The following is a 17,373-nucleotide window of genomic DNA, read 5'->3' on the forward strand; positions in this document are numbered from 1 at the left end:
CGCCTCCTTAAGCTGTTTTATGTCCTTGAAGGCTAGGGGGACATGGGCTCTGGCTGGCTGTCCATCAGCATCGGCGTTTTCAATCATTGGAAAAACTTGAGCCACTCTAGAACCCCAGTGGACCCCCGCCCGTCTAGTAGGGGCGTCCTCATTCCAATCAGGATTATAGGGAGGAGGTGCGGCAATTGAGGGGGCCCTAGGCACCCTCACATTTGCCCTTTTAAGGCGATGTTCTAATTCCTCTATCTCCCTTTCTAATCCCTCCTCTTCCTCAGAGAGAGAACTGAGGTCCTCAGGATCATTTTTGGGCTTAGAAATCTGGAGGTGTTTCCTACCCTCCGAGCCCGAGTCCTCAAGAGGACTCTCATCCTTTAAGGATTCTGCCATTTGCTCTTCCTGCACCTGATTAAGGGCCTGTTCACATTCAGCAAGCTGATCCTTGATCTTTACTTTATCTGTTAATAAAGCATCCTTTATCAACCTCCATAAGGAAAAGGTGGCAACTGGGACACTGTCCGAGCCCCGGTCCCTCAATAATTTCTGAAGGTCATGCCTCATTAGGTCCCAGTCACTATTATTAAGAAATCCTCCTGTCAGAAACCAAGGACAAGCCTGGGCAATAATTTCAACGAATTCGGTTGCAGTCTTAGTTTTTATTCCTGTTCCTTGTGTATTTAACAGCTCTTTCAGTTCGTTGGCCAGATGAACCTTCGCTGTTGAGTTACCCATGGTATGTACCCTGTCTCTTTAAAATATCTTTAAACCAATCCTCCCCCTTCTTTCTTAGAAGGTGAGCCCCGTCCGCTTACCCCTGCTTTCCGGATCTCGGTGGGAACCTCCAATTGCCGCGTCCGGCCAAGGGAGCCGAGTCCGGCGAGGGACGGCGAGGTTAAAAGACACACAGGACACCAAGGTTCTTCATCCAGGAGTCAATAATAATCTTTATTGCTAACACACCTTTTTTTTATACCCCAAGCAGCAGAAGTGGAAAACTACCCAAAAGCAGGAGGGAGGGGGGAGAAATTTAGTTTCAACATCTATTATTGTCAGGTACCGAAACCTCCCTTAACAATAAGTCCATCAGACCAGAAAAGGTCAAGGCATTCCCGTGGGATACATATGTCTCAGACGGACAAGCAGGAACAGAAAAACCGCAAGTTCGCCATGGCCTTGTGAGCTGGCCACACTGGCATGCAGAACAAACTAGTGGAGGTAGGGCTCCAGGGGCCAAGGTGGACCTGTTGCCAACAGAAACTGATGAAGAGTTCAAGTATCTGAACTTGGCATACCTACTAAAGAGTACTTGATTAGAAGAAAATCACAATTCCAATTTGCTTTAATATCAAGTAAATACCTCTGTTGAAGGAGATAGAAGATGCTCATACATTCCTATACTAAATATCAGCTTAAAAAACACCAAGCCATTCTCAAAACAAAGAAGAGCAGAGAGGTGACAGCTCACAACCTGTGGTGTGTGTGTGTGTGTGTGTGTGTGTGTGTATGTGAAGCTAGTGTCACAAATATTAAATTATTCAATTAAGCGGCACAAGATTAAGCCCATAAAATGTGTTAATGTGACACAACATTTCACGAATGGGATTTTCGAAAGGCTTTCTGGGATTCCCCAACATGACAAAAATACCCATTAACTTTTATTGCAGCTTGTTTTAAGATTGAGGCAGAAATTAGCTAATAGTTCAAGGAAGAATGGGAAGGCAATGGACAGAAGTCAATGTTCTTGAGCAGTGACTTTTGCTTTTGCAATTTACTTTGCTACTTTTCTAAATTCTCTTCAGTCATGCAAATAAACAGTCTCAATTACTTAATTACCTATTTACCCTGAGTCCTATTCTGGTGGATAAACTATGCTTTAAAGTGTTGTTTTATGTACTATATTACTTATCATATGTCATTCTTTTTGTCTTATTTTTTGGTACCAGAGGATTGAACCCTGGGCTGCTTAACCACTGAGCCACATCCCCAGTTTTTAAAATTTTTTTTTGTTTTGAGACTGGGTCTCATTGCTTAGGGCCTCACTGAATTGCTGAGCTTGGCTTTGAACTTGAAATTCTCCTGCCTCAGCCACACAAGACCCTGGGATTATAGGCATGCACCACTGTGCCCTATTCATGTTATTTTTCTATTATTTATATTCATATGTTGTTATATATTAAGCAGTGGAAACAATTTGCATGTTCAAAAATGTGAAATGAGCAAAGTGAAAAATATTCACATAATGAAACATCATCTAGCTATAAAATGATATTAAAAAGAGTTTATAAAAGTGTAACACTTACTATATTAAGCAAATAAACTAGATTACAAAATTGTTCATACAATATTTTAAAAAAATATTCATAGAAAAAAATTAGATGGAAACATTCCAGAGTTCATATGGTTTGTCTCTGGTTTATGACATATGAGCATTAGTTTTTTTTTTTTATTAAATTCCCTTTATCTCTGTTCTTTCTGTGTTATTCATATTATCTGTCATAATTATTGCAATATTTTTGTTATTGCAATCCAAACTAAAAATCTTATTTAAGAGACATTTGAATTATTCATAAACACTAATGGAAACTTGAATTAGCAGTCACCATGACACTTGGATATTCAAAACAGTTCCAATATCATGAAATTTTAGTATTTTCAGTAAAATTGATTTGTTCAAAGTATGGAAGAACTAGGGCTGAATTATGGCCTCTTAATCAAATTCCATTTATGGCTCCAGAATTGAGGGTGCTGGGGAGTGCGGCTTTGGAAATTATCCTTCTGTTCTTTGCCTTTGGCTGTACCCTGCTCATCCCTGCACTCCTCCTACTCATTCAGCACTCTGCTTCCCAGAGGTCCTTTCTTTAGAGACCTTCACCCACTCCTCACTCAGCACTTAGCCCCTAAGGAATGTCATCCTTTGGCTAAAACCACTGTTAGCTCACCACATTTCTCCTGGGAGCACTTTCCACAATGTGATTGTATCATAATCTGTGTAATTTATGTTTATCTGTTCTCCCTGCTGTACTTTGAGCTCCACAAAGGAAGGGATTGTGTCTGTTCTGTTCCCTATTGCATGCCCGGCACCTAGCACAGAGGCTAAGCATAGGGCTTCTGCAAGTATTTGTTGTCTGAATGAATGCATCTATCATGTTTTGGAAATGCCAGATGTGAATTTCAAATGTGTAAAAATCCCCACACAATCTAAATCCTATTTGAAGCAGAAGTCTGGGACTTGGAACACAATGAGAGTTGGTTGTGGAGTGGAAAAGTGAGGGTTGCACTTTCCTTCAAACACATTAGCATTTGTGTGTGAATGTGTGTTTTAGTCTATTAGCCATATTCTTTCAGTCAAAGCTGAGGTTTAGCAGCAGTACTGCATTCTGGTGGAGTGTGAAGGCAATAGACTAGACTACTTGAATTTGAATCCCATCTCGATATTTACTAACTCTGCGTATGTCATGCTACTTGCATCACTAAGCTTTGGTTTTCTCATCATGTAACTGGGCTATAGCGCCTATTAAGATTGTTGTAAAAAAACAAATAGAAGATGCACAGAGAGTGCTGAGCACAGAGTCCCAAAGCCTTGTAGGTGTTCAATAAGCCTTAGCAACAGTTAGACTTATTATTAATAATTTCTCAATTTGTAAAGTCATTACCAATTTTGAGACATACATTTCCTCGATGACCACCAGATGGCATTAAGGTTAATTGAAAACATACATATTCCTATCAGTAAAAACATGTGGTGAAAAGTAATTTCATCCATTTTGCTTTAAGTTGTCATTTAAAAACTAAGGTTTTTTACATGATTTCATGTAGAAAAATCCTAAAAGAGATCTCATTTGATTCAAAATATATTTCCTTTAAGGGTTCACCATGCTGCTGATGCTTCTTTTTCTCTCCCTCTCCTTCCTTCCTTCCTTCTTCCTCCCTTCCTCTCTCCCTCCCTCCTTTCTTTTCTCTTTCTTTCCTTTTGAAATTGTAAGGTTATTGATTGCTCTGGATTATGCTGTGAATTTAATGGCCATTGAGGCCATTCAAAGCGTGGAAAATACTGAAAGCAAAATTACTCTCTTGTAGTTGCAGTCTAATGTACCGAGGGTCAGCAATGTGCCAAATTGGATGGTGACATGGAGGAAAGGCTCTGTGGGTTGCTTAAGCTAGGAGCTGAGAAGAACAAGAGAGTGACTGTGTCTGAAACAAATGAATACACCCTGCTTAAGGATGCTGTGAAGGGAGGAAGGTGTCTCTTTTTTTCAAATTTGTAGAACATAATGCATGAACAACAATGTGCAAATATAAGTATCCTCAAAGACATTGCGATGGGCTTAAAAACTTAGTCTTACTGAGTTTTAATGTATGACTATATTATCAGAGTTGGTGTAGAAGACCTATATATTTAGGATTCTGTTACCAAATAATAGAAGATGCACGGAGAGTTCTGAGCACAGAGTCCCAAAGCATTGTAGGTGTTCAATAAGCCTTAGCAACAGTTAGACTTATTATTAATATTTTCTCAATTTATAAAGTCCTTAGATGACAAGTAAACTTTGATGGGTTGGGTGGCTTGCAACAGGCAAAGAGATACTGGGAAGTTTTACTGAAGTGGAAAGATTAATTTTATCATGATGGCAATGAATGTGAGCTGGAGAATTGTCAAACTGGCCATCTTATTCAGTCCTTCAGGTAGACTGTCAAATAGTTCAGTTCACCTGCAACTGTAAACTCCATAAGGGTGGTGAATCACCAAAGCAGAACATGGCACGTACTGCATAGAATGTGTTCAATAAATGTATGTTGTATAATGAATGCTGAAATATCCAGTAAATTAGATCAAATGAAAACATCCTGTTAGAGGTAATTAAAAGAAGTTTCAGGACAAGATGTCACAGCCTATTTGTAATAAGATACTGCCCTTTGGTTCCAAATGTAGAGAATATAAAATACAAATAAAAATAAGAAAGGGGAAAAAAAAGGAAAAGTCAAGCTAAAAAATCAGGCCAACACCCATATGAATTAGAAAGGCAACATGTTGGGCTGGGGTTGTGGCTCAGCGGTAGAGCGCTTGCCTAGCATGTGAGAGGCCCTGGGTTCGATCCTCAGCACCACCTAAAAATAAATAAATAAAATAAAGGTATTGTGTCCAACTACAACTAAAAAATAAATATTAAAATAAAGAAAGGCAACATGTTCACAGAGCAGTGAGTGAGGCTGAAGATATAGAAAGTTGTATTCCCCATGTGGAAAAAGAGCAGTAGAGCTGAGGGTTTGGCTCTTGTGGATTTCAAAATACATGCAGTCCCAGTGAAATGCAGAATGGGGCTCAGGCTTGCTGCTTGCTTTTAACTCCCCAAATTCCTCATCAGAAGAATGATTAAGAATACACTTTAACAGGAAGAAAAGCGAACCCGCCACAATTGAAATGTCTAGTTGTTTGTCTTACAGGCTTAGGAAGGGATTTTTTTAAAAAGGCAATTTTAGAAAGAAACTATTACTCATGCAAATGATTCAGATAAGGCAAGCTCTCATGTAGAAGAAAACAAAACAACAACAAAAAACCAACCCAAAACCTACAATGCAAAGATAGCTAGAAATTACCAACAAGTCAGGGAGGTCCCTTCTCCTTCCTTAGTAAACTACCTGGAAAAGAAAACCATAACCAGAAGTTTGCATGGAATCAGAGCAGGGGAGATCAATTATATGATAGAAAAGTTTTATGAAGTTTTGTAAACTTCTGTAAAGAGGCAGATAGTAAATGTTTTAGGCTTTGAGAGCCACAAGGTCTCAGTGAAAATGTTCGACACTGATATTATTGTGCAAAAGCTGTCCCAGACAATGTGGAAACAAATGAATATGGTTATGGTTCAGGAAAGCCCTATTTCTAAAACAGGGTTTGCATGTGGGCTCTAATCCACCAGCCAGTTTGGAGGCCTCAGGTCCTGCATGTCTGACATCTCCATGATGATGTTACATGCTGTCTGTCCACGGGAGCCTCCTCGAGGTCTCTAATTGGGACTCTCTCTCCCTTAGTTGAGCAGAGCCTCTGTGATTAGCCTTTTGGTATGCATCCATGTTGGCCATCCTCCCATAAATCAGCACCTTATTTCCTTGGATATAATAATTCTTCCAATTAGATTAAAATCAAGTGCTTTTGGCTCAGAGGCTGTCTGCCTTCTCAAGGTGACTGCACATCTCTGTTTCAGTTCAGTTAGTTTAATGCTCAAGAGGACATTTTATTTCCCAACTCCATGCTGGTGTCTGGTCCCTCATTTCTCAGTTGCACAGGGATTTCTTATTATCACCACCATGTCCATTCTATAATAATTCATGGCATGGATCTAGCAAAACCAAGTGCTGAAGCATGGATATCAATTGGCATTCAGGATGCTTATTTCTCCCTCCTTGCCATTTCAGAAAAACTGCCTTGAATTTTTTTTTTATCCCCTAAAGCCTTTTCTATCAGTCAACAACAGACACACCTCATCTGACTACACATTTTCAGCAAACCAACATGTAAAGGAGTTTTCCCCCCCACAAGATACATTTGATTTTCATTCTGGTTGGTGCTGTCTTATTTTTGCATTGCCTTAATTACATAGGAGAGGCCATTTCTCATCTCAAACAATATCCTGGTTTAATTTAACAACTTGCAACTCAATCAGAGTATGGTCAGGCTTCCTGCAGCATCAGCATTACCCAGGAGCAGGTGAGAAATGTAGATGCTCAGGGCCCAGCCTCACTGAGTCGGAATCTGTATTCCAATAACATCTTCAGATGATTCTTGATTATTGAAGTTTGAAAGTGCTTCTCTGATACCTATGATATCTTTTTTATTGATTTTTAAAAATAGATGACAGCAGAATGCATTACAATTATTATTACACATATTCAGCACAATTTTTCATATCTCTGGTTGTATATAAAGTATGTTGAGAACAGTTTGTGTCTTCATACATGTACTGTGGATAAAGATATCCATCACATTCCACCATCCTTGCTAATCCCCTGCCTCCTCCCTTTCCCTCCACCCTCTGCCCTATCTAGAATACATCTATTCCTTCCATGCTCCCCCTGCCTACCCCACTATGAGTCAGCCTCCTTATATCAGAGAAAACATTCGGCATCTGTTTTTTTTTTTTAAATTTTTTATTGTTGGTTGTTCAAAACATTACACAGTTCTTGATATATCATATTTCACACTTTGATTCAAGTGGGTTATGAGCTCCCATTTTTACCCCATATCGGCATCTGTTTTTTGGGGATTAGCTAACTTCACTTAGCATTATCTTCTCCAATGCCATCCAGTTACCTGCAAATGCCATGATCGTATTCTCTTTTATTGCTGAGAAAAATTCCACTGTGTATATATGCCACATTTTTTTATCCATTCATCCACTGAAGGTCATCTAGGTTGGCTCCACAGTTTAGCTATTGTGAATTGTGCTGCTATAAACATTAATGTGGATCAAGGACCTAGGAATTAAACCAGAGACTCTGTGTCTAATAGAAGAAAAAGTAGGCCCTAATCTTCATCATGTGGGATTAGGCCCCAACTTCCTTAATAAGACTTCTATAGTGCAAGATTAAAACCAAGAATCAATAAATGGGATGGATTCAAACTAAAAAGTTTCTTCTCAGCAAAAGAAACAATCTGTGAGGTGAACAGAGAACCTACATCCTGGGAGCAAATCTTTACCCCTTACACATCAGATAGAGCACTAATCTGTAGGATACATAAAGAACTCAAAAAACTAAGCACCAAAAAATCAAATAACCCAATCAATAAATGGGCCAAGGACCTGAACAGACATTTCTCAGAAGAGGATACATAATCAATCAACAAATATATGAAAAAATATTCATCATCTCTAGCAATTAGAGAAATACAAATCAAAACTACTCTAAGATATCATCTCACTCCAGTCAGAATGGCAGCTATTATGAAGACAAACAACAACAACAAGTGTTGGCGAGGATGTGGGTAAAAAGGTACACTCGTACATTGCTGGTGGGACTGCAAATTGGTGTAGCCAATACGGAAAGCAGTATGGAAATTCCTTGGAAATCTGAGAATGGAACTACCATTTTTCCCAGCTATCCCTCTTCTCGATCTACTATATCTTAATGCTAACTCTTAATGTTAACTAGGAAAAAAAGTCTCCTGTTGGTGGCAGAATCAGGAAGTTTGTAAGGTTTGATATATTAAGTGTAATTTTTTTCCTATTCTTGTGTCCTTGGTAGGGTGTGAGGCTATCTAATTGCCCTGATTGGCATGATCTTCCCCAAACTTAGTCATACCACCAAGTCAATCTGAGGAGAGATAGTGCATTGAGAAAACTGAAATAAAATTCTAGTTCTCAGCAAATTTGCTTTTCAATGATGTTTTAAACTTCTTTGTTCATTAGTGGACTTTGGAATTCTTTCTCCTTCATTTCCTTTTAATATAATATTGATAGATTACTACAAATATTGATCTTTTGGGGGCCTTACAAACCTGGACCTTTACCTTCTAATTCTGGATTGATAAAACTCCCATGCACAGCCTCTCCCACCTGCAGGCAGCAATCAAAGCAAAGTGGGGTAGTGGGGGATACTGTTCTGCTACCATCTTTGTCTCATCACATGACATTTCAGTTTTCTTACATTTCATGGAAAAAACTCTCCTTGTTTTATCCGAATACTGAGGTGGCATCTCATTCCTACGTAAGGCGTAAGGGGATAATTTGGTGGGGGAAGGAGAGGTTTAAAATACATGTTTTTTTTTTTTTTTTGCCTTTTAGAGCTCATCTTTTAATAACTCCTCATGTCACTGAATGAAGCCAACGCACTTTCAAGTTGTGTGTTCTTGTCAAAAGAAGACAGCTCAACCAACTTCCTGGAAAACAATAAACTTGGGTTATGAAAAGACACAGACCAGGCTTCCACTGATGGTTCCATTTTACAGCTTGTTAATTCTTTGCGGTATAGACATCATCTTTGACAAATAGTCTGACTGTTCAGAAGAATGACCCTCAAAAGATAATAATGTGGGGAAAGAAAGGTAAGTCTCACAGCTACTCCCCTACTTTAGTGTACCCTGTGCGAGTAGAGGGAGGGATAACAAGGAGCGGACTGAATTTTTTTTCCCTCTTTTGTCTTTTTAACTCAAAATATTGGCCTACAAGGTGTAGAAATGAAGAAGTTGATGATATTTCATGAGTGTATTGTACTTGCCTTCTTGCCAAAAAAGGGATCCTTGAACTCTGTGCTGACTGGGAATCCTAATCGTGGGGCTGACCCTCATCTGAAGGCAAAGGAGAGGGAAGTTGAGTCAGGAAAGCCAAGCCAGGGCTGAGAACCCAAGGATGTTCTTGAGCATTGAATCTAGAAATTTCAGTATTGAAGCTGGATGTGATCTGAATCAAAAGGATTAACACTTGTGCCAGGCAAGAGTGAAGTAGGAGATTCAAGAGATAAAGACTAGAAGAAGATGACAGGGCGGGTGAAAAGGACAGACTAGAAGAACTTGTGTGGCCTAGCCCGTGAGTGAGTGGGTGGTGGAGGTTGAGGGGTTTGGGCTGTTTCTAAGGAAGGTGAAGTCTGCAGCCAACTGGAACCCATTCAAGGTGTACCTTCAAAGTCAACTTCAGGCCCCTGGGAACCTAGCATGCTAGTTCCTTGTGTAATACCTCAGTTAAGCTTGTGAGAGCCAGAAGAGCAAACAGGTGTAGGCGATTAACTAAAAGAAAACATTTTCAACTAGTGGACAACATAATAATAGTTCAATAAATGGTGCAAAATATGTGTGTTTGTGTGTATGTGTGTGCGTGCACACATGTATGTTTACTGCCCTGAGAGTTGTCATAAACTTTTTACCGAATCTGTGACTGCTTCATGCCAGGGAGTCCCTTCTCTTGCTGGTTCTTGTCTTTCATCTGTCTCTTTCTGCCCTTTCCATTTTCTTTTCATACTTCTATACTCTGTTGTTCAAGCTTCATCTTGTAAGGGTTCTAATAGGTTAGCCAGTCAGCTCTTTTTTATTGGATTGCTTAGAACTTACTGTAGTGGCACACACCCATAATCCTAGCAACTCTGGAGGCTGAGTTAGGAGGATCACAAGTTCAAGGCCAGCCTCAGCAACTTAGTGAGGCCTTAAGCAACTTAGTAATAACCTGTCTCAAAATAAAAAAGTAAAAAGGACTGGGGATGTAGCTCAGTGGTAAAACTCCCCTGGGTTAAATCCTCAGTACACACACACACACACACGCACACACACACACACAGAACTTACTATAGTGAAATTTGTTTCTTCTTTAATTATTTAATAAAAAATCTTATGAATTTTTCTGGAGTTCAAATTCACAGAAACTAGTCCTTTAAGAAAAATTTAGAGATAGATTGAAATAAACTCCAGACTGATGTCAAGGTGAAATAAAGCTTTGGTTTAGGAGGAATTATTCATAGGCTTCATAATTGACTATCTTGTGCAAGATAATTGGAACATCATTTTAGAAACTTGTTGTGACTTGATTGAGTTTAGGTTGGGTTTCAGCATTCAGGCTAAAGGTATACAGAATGTATAATACAGTCTGAAATAAAGGCTATAGGAATTTGGGATAAAAATATGAAAGTAAAAAGCTCTGGTCATTGGATATATTAGCACAGACATAAGGATTGTTCCAGAATGAATAATCCATACATATGTTGATTCATAAATCTTAGAAATATTATCCTTACAGCAGAAAATTATGAACTAAATAAAGAAATTCTATTGGAATATGAGAGGAGTATAGATTACAGCTAGAAAATTTTCAGAATGATTAGCCTATTCCCCTCCACTTGTACCCTGGGCAGACTCAATTTTACACTGGACCTGAGATATTCAGCCTACTTGCTCTCATTGTTTTAATTTAAGATATCAAAAAAATCTCTTTGGCAAAGAAAGAGGCTTTGTTTAAGTATCAGAGAAGCATTGTAAAATGTCATAGGAAGAGAGAGAAGAACTGGTACAAAGCATATCTTAGTTAAAATTGAACATGACTCTCTTACATAGCTGGTTGAATATTTTTATGCTTAACACAGGTGGAACTTATCTAGTCATTAAATTGTGGCCAGGCAAACCTGAAAAATGAGATTGCTAAACCTCCACATTCTAGAGATCCCTGCAAATGAACAGCCCAGTGTTGGGGTCAGAAACCTCCTCATAGGGTTTATTCATTAACAGATGATAAAATCAGTCCCATTACCACAAAGTACTCCTGCTGTCCTGATTTCTGAAAGAAGGCCAGAGAGAGGGAAAGTGTCATCACTGTCTTCTGGGATTCTGGGGCAATTATCCTTCTCCCTCACACAAGAGAAGAGATGGGGTGTCAACAGAATCATCTGTGAAAATAGAAGGTGTTTTCAAAAAGTTAAGACTGCATTGATTTTGTTTCCCACCCTGACAACTTACTCTCATGCCTCTGTGCTTCTCTGAGCAGAGAAAAAAGAACTGGACAGAGACGGTGGGTCAGAGATATGGGAAAAGAGTGGATAGCCTAGACTCTGACGCTTGTCATGCCAATTAAACACGGGTTTTCCAAGGGTTGGGGTGCAAAAAGGTAGGCTTGTCCAGTTAAACTATCTCCACGTGGGAGGGATGCCTTCTTGTAGAAACCGCCACAGAAAAAGGCTGTGGCATTGACTCCTGGTTGCTGGGTACATGACAAAAGAGTTTGAGACAGAGTTAAATCTCTCAGTGTTAGAAAGTCCTGCAGCAGGGAGGGCTCAGAGGGCCCTCTAAATGACTCTCACATAAACCCCATTAGGAATTCATCATTAGGATGTTGGTCCCATTTAGATCTTAAGTGTCTCCCAAAGATATAGTGCTGACATAAGAAGAAAAAATTTAACAAAAAGAAAAATGAAATCTTTCTCAGATAAGTAAGGAGGCATTTGCCTTTTCCGACCGTGGTAGCTGGCCTACAGGATAACCCACAATAATTCTTACTTCCTGGTAATCACTGTCTTGTGTTGTTCCTTTTCACACAAGGAAACAGAGATGATCTGTGTGACCAGCAAAGGATTGTGGAATAAACTATACAAGACCTGCTAGACTAGGTCATAAAATCTATCACTGTTTCCACCGTGGTTTCTTAGATTGCTTAACCTGGGGGTAAGCCAGACACTGCTGCGGGGACACTCAAATTGAGCTGTAGAAAGGCCCATGTAAAGGGAAATGAGGCCCCCGGCCAGCAATCAGCACTGATATACTAGTTGTGTGTTATGGTTTGTATGTGGAATGTTCCCTGAAAAGCTCATGCAGCAATGTTCAGAGGTGAAAAGATTAGACTAGGAGAGCTGTAACCGCATCAGTGGATGAATCTATTTGATGGGTTAATAACTTGACTGGACTATTGAACCAACAATAGGCAGGTGGGGCATGGCTGGGGGAGGTAGATCACTAGATGCATGCCCTTAGGGACTATATCTTGTTCCCTTGTCTTGACTCCTCTCTCTTTCCTTCCTGGCTACCACAAGATGGGCAGCTTTCTTTTGCCATGCTCTTCTACCATGATGTTCAGGCCCCGAGCAATTGAGCTGGCCAACCACGGACTGAATCTCTGAAACTGTGAACCCAAATAAACTTTTCTTCTTATTGTTTGTTCTTGTCAGGTATTTTGGTTACAGTAACGAAGAGCTGACTAACATCATGTGAATGAGCCACGTGGAAAGCAGATCCTCCAGCCCCAGTGTAGCCTTCAGATGACTGCAGTCCTGGCCAACATCTTAACTGCAACCTTGTAGTGATATTGAACCAGAAACCCTTAGCTGAATGGCTCTTGAATTCTTGTCCTACAGAAACTAGGAAAGATAACATATAATAATTATTTTTTTTAAATCACTGATTTGGGGATAATTTGTTATGCGGGAATCCTTCTTCCTTGCCTTAATTCTGGAGGAGGTAGAGTGTGGAAGAGGGAGGAAGGGAAGGTACATAAGAAGTGAGGCTTTTTGAGCCTCTCAGTTTATAACTTTAACTTGCAAAAAGGGAGTTTTGAATGGAATATAAAATTAAAATGGACTAGAGACTTACGAATTCTTCCTGAAATGACATTACTAGATAGGAAATGGAAATGACATTTCTGGATAGGAAATGATTTAAATCATTGGGGGAAAAATTAAATCTTATCATGTATATACTTGAAGGAGGTGGAACACTTCAGAAAATCACTTTTACATTAGTTAATAAAAACGTTTTAAAGGTATTGTTGAACAAGACCGTTTGTTCTGTCTTCCATGATTCAGTGAGCCATAATAATGGTCAGACATGGATCATGGCCCTTGAACCCCAGAACCTGAAACTGCAAAGTAGTAGCCCTTCAGAGTAAAGAAGTCATAATATATTGGTTCTGTAAAACCAAATTTATGACATAACAAACTTCATAAGAAGAGTCTTCCTTTCCATATCTGTTACATTGAGAGAGACAGAAATATGGAAAGCCAATGCCATCTTCTAGATATTATCTGAGTTGGTAAAGATGCTATGACATTGTTTTTGGTCATTCAAGCTAATGTGAGGAATGGTGATAGATGGTGCCAATATCCAAATAGTGCTCTGGGGTAACTAATTTTGTCTTCCTGTAATTCAGTCTAGCTCTGGTATTACAGATAAGGAGAAACTGGCCATCATAATATGGATATGCATAAACTTAATGTTTACCTGTTAGTACATATGATGGTTTCTCTGCAGCTCTTATTTCATTGTGAGGAAGACTGTAGAGTAACTGGCCTTTTAAGATCAACTTCTCAAGATTACTTGAGACAAGTTTGGAGACAGTGCGGTAGCATGCAATAAAGATTTCAATCTGTGCTGAGTTATGAAGAGTCAGGGTCATTCTATTCTTTTGTAAACAACATAAAATCCCACTGCTTTCTTCCAGACTGTCACTGTGCTCCAGTACCTCCTGAAACAAATGACCATGGGGACTTCCCATATGGCAATATGAAGAGATTTCCCCGGGTATGAACCATGCTCAATATCTGTGCACATGGATGTGCCGGTGCCACAGAGGTCTAGTGGGGTACAACTCTGCAGAGCAGATGGTGTCTCCGAGGCAGGGAAGAGCCCTGGGCATTAATTACCACCATACTGTTGGCCCAGAATAGAAGCAAGTCTGTATCTGGGCCTGCTACCTCCAATAAAAACAGCCAGCTAGTTATGATAAGGAGCTTTCACGTATGTTAGCTTATTGATTTTTGTAAAATCAAACTTACTGTGATGTTGCAATTTCCTTAATTTTACCTAAAAGGAAGCTGAGTCACAGAGGTAGTAGCTGACGTGCTTAATGTCACACAGCTGGTGAGAAGCAAGACCCTGCGTTAAATTTAGACCTTTAATTCACTGAAAATTTCAGCTGCTTTTCCTTTCTTAAGCTGTACTTATATCACCCATTGACCTGAGTCTTTTGAATATTGGTCTTTTTCTTTCCATCTTTTTTTTTCCAGGTCTTTTAATCGAGCAAAAAGGGGCTATTAGTTTCTTTTTGAAGTGAAGGTTTAGTGTCTTTATCAGGAATCCTAAAGGACCTTTTGTACCAATTCTTTCTGGGTGGTATAAAGAATGACTATTTCCTGTTGTCCTTTAGGTTATGTTCTTCTGTAAACTTGCTGGATTTTTCCTTTTCTTCTACCCCTCCAACTGCTCACCTCTCTTCACCATTATTTCTCTTTCTTCCAATAATCTAAGGCATAGTAAGCAATCTGGGTTTCAAAATGGATCCATATAGTTTCTGTATGATCAACTTAGCAAATAGTCAAAGCTAAGAAAACACCAGGGGAAGTTCCTTTTGATGCTTAGTTTCTACCATTAATCATTATTTCATTGGCATTAACTATGGTCTCTTTATTTCCTTTTTGTTATTTTTATTTTTAAACTATGGCCTCATTTAAGACCCTAAAATGACAATAACATGATGAAAAATTCTAAATACTCTTGTGATGAACAATAATAAGCCAGTTCAATTCCACATTTTGTTAGTTTTGTACAAAAGTAACTTGAACTGATAGAGAAAAAAGTTTCTTTCATTTGGACCCATAGAAAGACCTGGTTTTTATATTCACACATGATGGCCATGAAGCCCCCTTTTATTTATTTTTGATATTTCTTTTTGCAAAATAGAAAGATATCCAAAATAAATGAAGAAAAAAAAAAAACGCCAGAAAGATTGCATTAACAATACATAGCTATGTAAATATATGGAGAGATGGATAAAGAAGGTGATGTTCAGTTTTCCATTGCTGCTAACCATAAAACCTCAGTGGTGCAGGATAATAAGCATTAACTTCATTCACATATCTGTGGGCAGCCCCACGATTAATTGGTGTCTAGGTATACTCCACATGCCTCATCTTTCTTAGATAGGAGATAGTTTTTCTTGTAGGATAACAGATGCAAGAAGGTAATAGGAGGCATGAAAGGCTTTTACAGGCTAGACTCTGCATGGCCACATTGTCATATCCACCCTCATTTACTTGGCTGGCATAGGTCCTTGTGGCTGAGCTGAAAATCAGAATGGAGATGATACTTGCTTCTCAGGAAGGACAGTTCAGAAAAATAATTCAATTTGCCATACTTCTCAATCCATGTATTTTGGTACAATCCAAATCCCCCATTATTAACATATATTGCTTATTTAATGATTTTTGTTGCAAAAAATATTTTTGATTTCTCTGAGGGCTAGGATCAGATGGCGGATGATCTGCAGGTTGAGAATAGAATCAGAGCAATCAGGGGGAATGTTGGTAGAATTATTTAGTTAGAGCAAAGTGAGCCCTGAGCTGAGGTAGAACTAAGGGGACAGGAAGAAGATAGCCAATCTGGAAAAGATTTAAGGGAGAGCATGTGCCTGGTTGCGGGGAATGTGGTTGATAAGAAAGAGAGGGGCTTACTATAATGACTAGATTCCTGGCTTCTGTGCTTACAGTGATAGTGAAGACCAAAGAAAAATGTAAGATTTTCTCTGAAGGCCTGAGATATTCAGAAAGGACACCTCATGAAGCATTTGGATTTTTGGATCTAAAGCTCAGAGGACAGGTCTGGTCTCCAAATAAGGATTTGGGCACTATCAACTCGGAGTAGTTCATGTTCTAAGTGAAGGACCTCCCTAGCCTATGCATAGGAAAAATTAATGTCCAGGAGGCCAATGTATTAGAAAAAGAAGGCCAAAACCCATTGAATTTTAAGAGATAGACAGAGGAGGTAAATCCACAAGAGGTCGTTAAAATGTGAAGAAAAAAAAAAAGTCAGCACAGTTTAAATGCCAAGATGGAATGAATTACCATAATTAGGCAGTCTTCCCTAAATCTAAAGTTCTTCTTCAGGCCAAAGCCTGTGCCCTACCCTGCTCTGTGCATCTGGGTGGCAGTACTTGAGTAAAGTGTGCAGATGTCAGGTGTATGGCTCTCCTAGTCTTTGTAGGAAAAGGAGGACTCTATTAAAAGACTTCCTAACCACCGAATGCTTTCCCAGCTAATCTTCACTTGTTTTCAGGTTTTCACTCATTGTAAAAAAGATGCTTAAAATATTTAAGCATTTTGTCTTGAGCCATTTGGGTAAGTAAATATTTAATTCAGTTATTTAGAATCTTTGTATTCGCCCATTAATTTAATGAAAACAGCAATTGAATTGCATCTCTTTTGTCTGCTTTTCAATCAAACATTTATAAGACACAAACCCTGGGTGGATTGAGAGGGAAACATGCCATTGGAGACAATGTGTGTTAAATTTCAGAGGGGTTTTGTGTCATCAGAAGGGTTGCTTTCCTTAGAACTATCTGAATCCTACTTGGGAAGCCTGGCTCCTATCTCTGAGTGGTGCTTGAGTTGAACCCAAGTCTGCAATTTTTCTCAAAAACAATTACTAATAAGGGGCCCTATTGAAGAGGCAATGAAACTGTTCATCATCACAAAAAACACTTTCCACCAGGCATAAAAACCCTTATGGAAACACTTTATTGGTCTCAGCATGGAGTTTTGTTTTTTTAGTTCTTTTGAGGCTATTCCTACTGGTCAGGGAAGTGGAGAGTAGAGGCAAGAATTTGAAATGAGCAGGACCAAAAGGTTCTGCTGCTGAAGGAATGTTGATATTCTTTTTTTCTAAGTGACTCAGGCTCAGTATCTACATGGACCCATTGAGTGCTCAGCCTCTTGCTTCCCTGAATGAAGGCCAGCCTGTCCATGCCCTTCTTGTAGCACAGAATTACAAAGGAATATGAACCTCTGAGCATGCCTTGCTAGGGCTGGTCATACTAGTACTGACACGCCATTTGCTCTGTGGTCTCCAAATCCATTAGAGCATTTCTCTGGGTCTCAGTCATATCTGGGTTTAAGTTCTGCCTTTGTTCTTTCTGTGGGACCTTA

The sequence above is a fragment of the Marmota monax genome, unplaced genomic scaffold (genome assembly GCF_021218885.2).
Source record: "Marmota monax isolate L192 unplaced genomic scaffold, Marmota_monax_Labrador192_F-V1.1 WCK01_AAM20220418_F8-fsc00004, whole genome shotgun sequence".
In the NCBI taxonomy this organism is placed as follows: Eukaryota; Metazoa; Chordata; class Mammalia; order Rodentia; family Sciuridae; genus Marmota; species Marmota monax.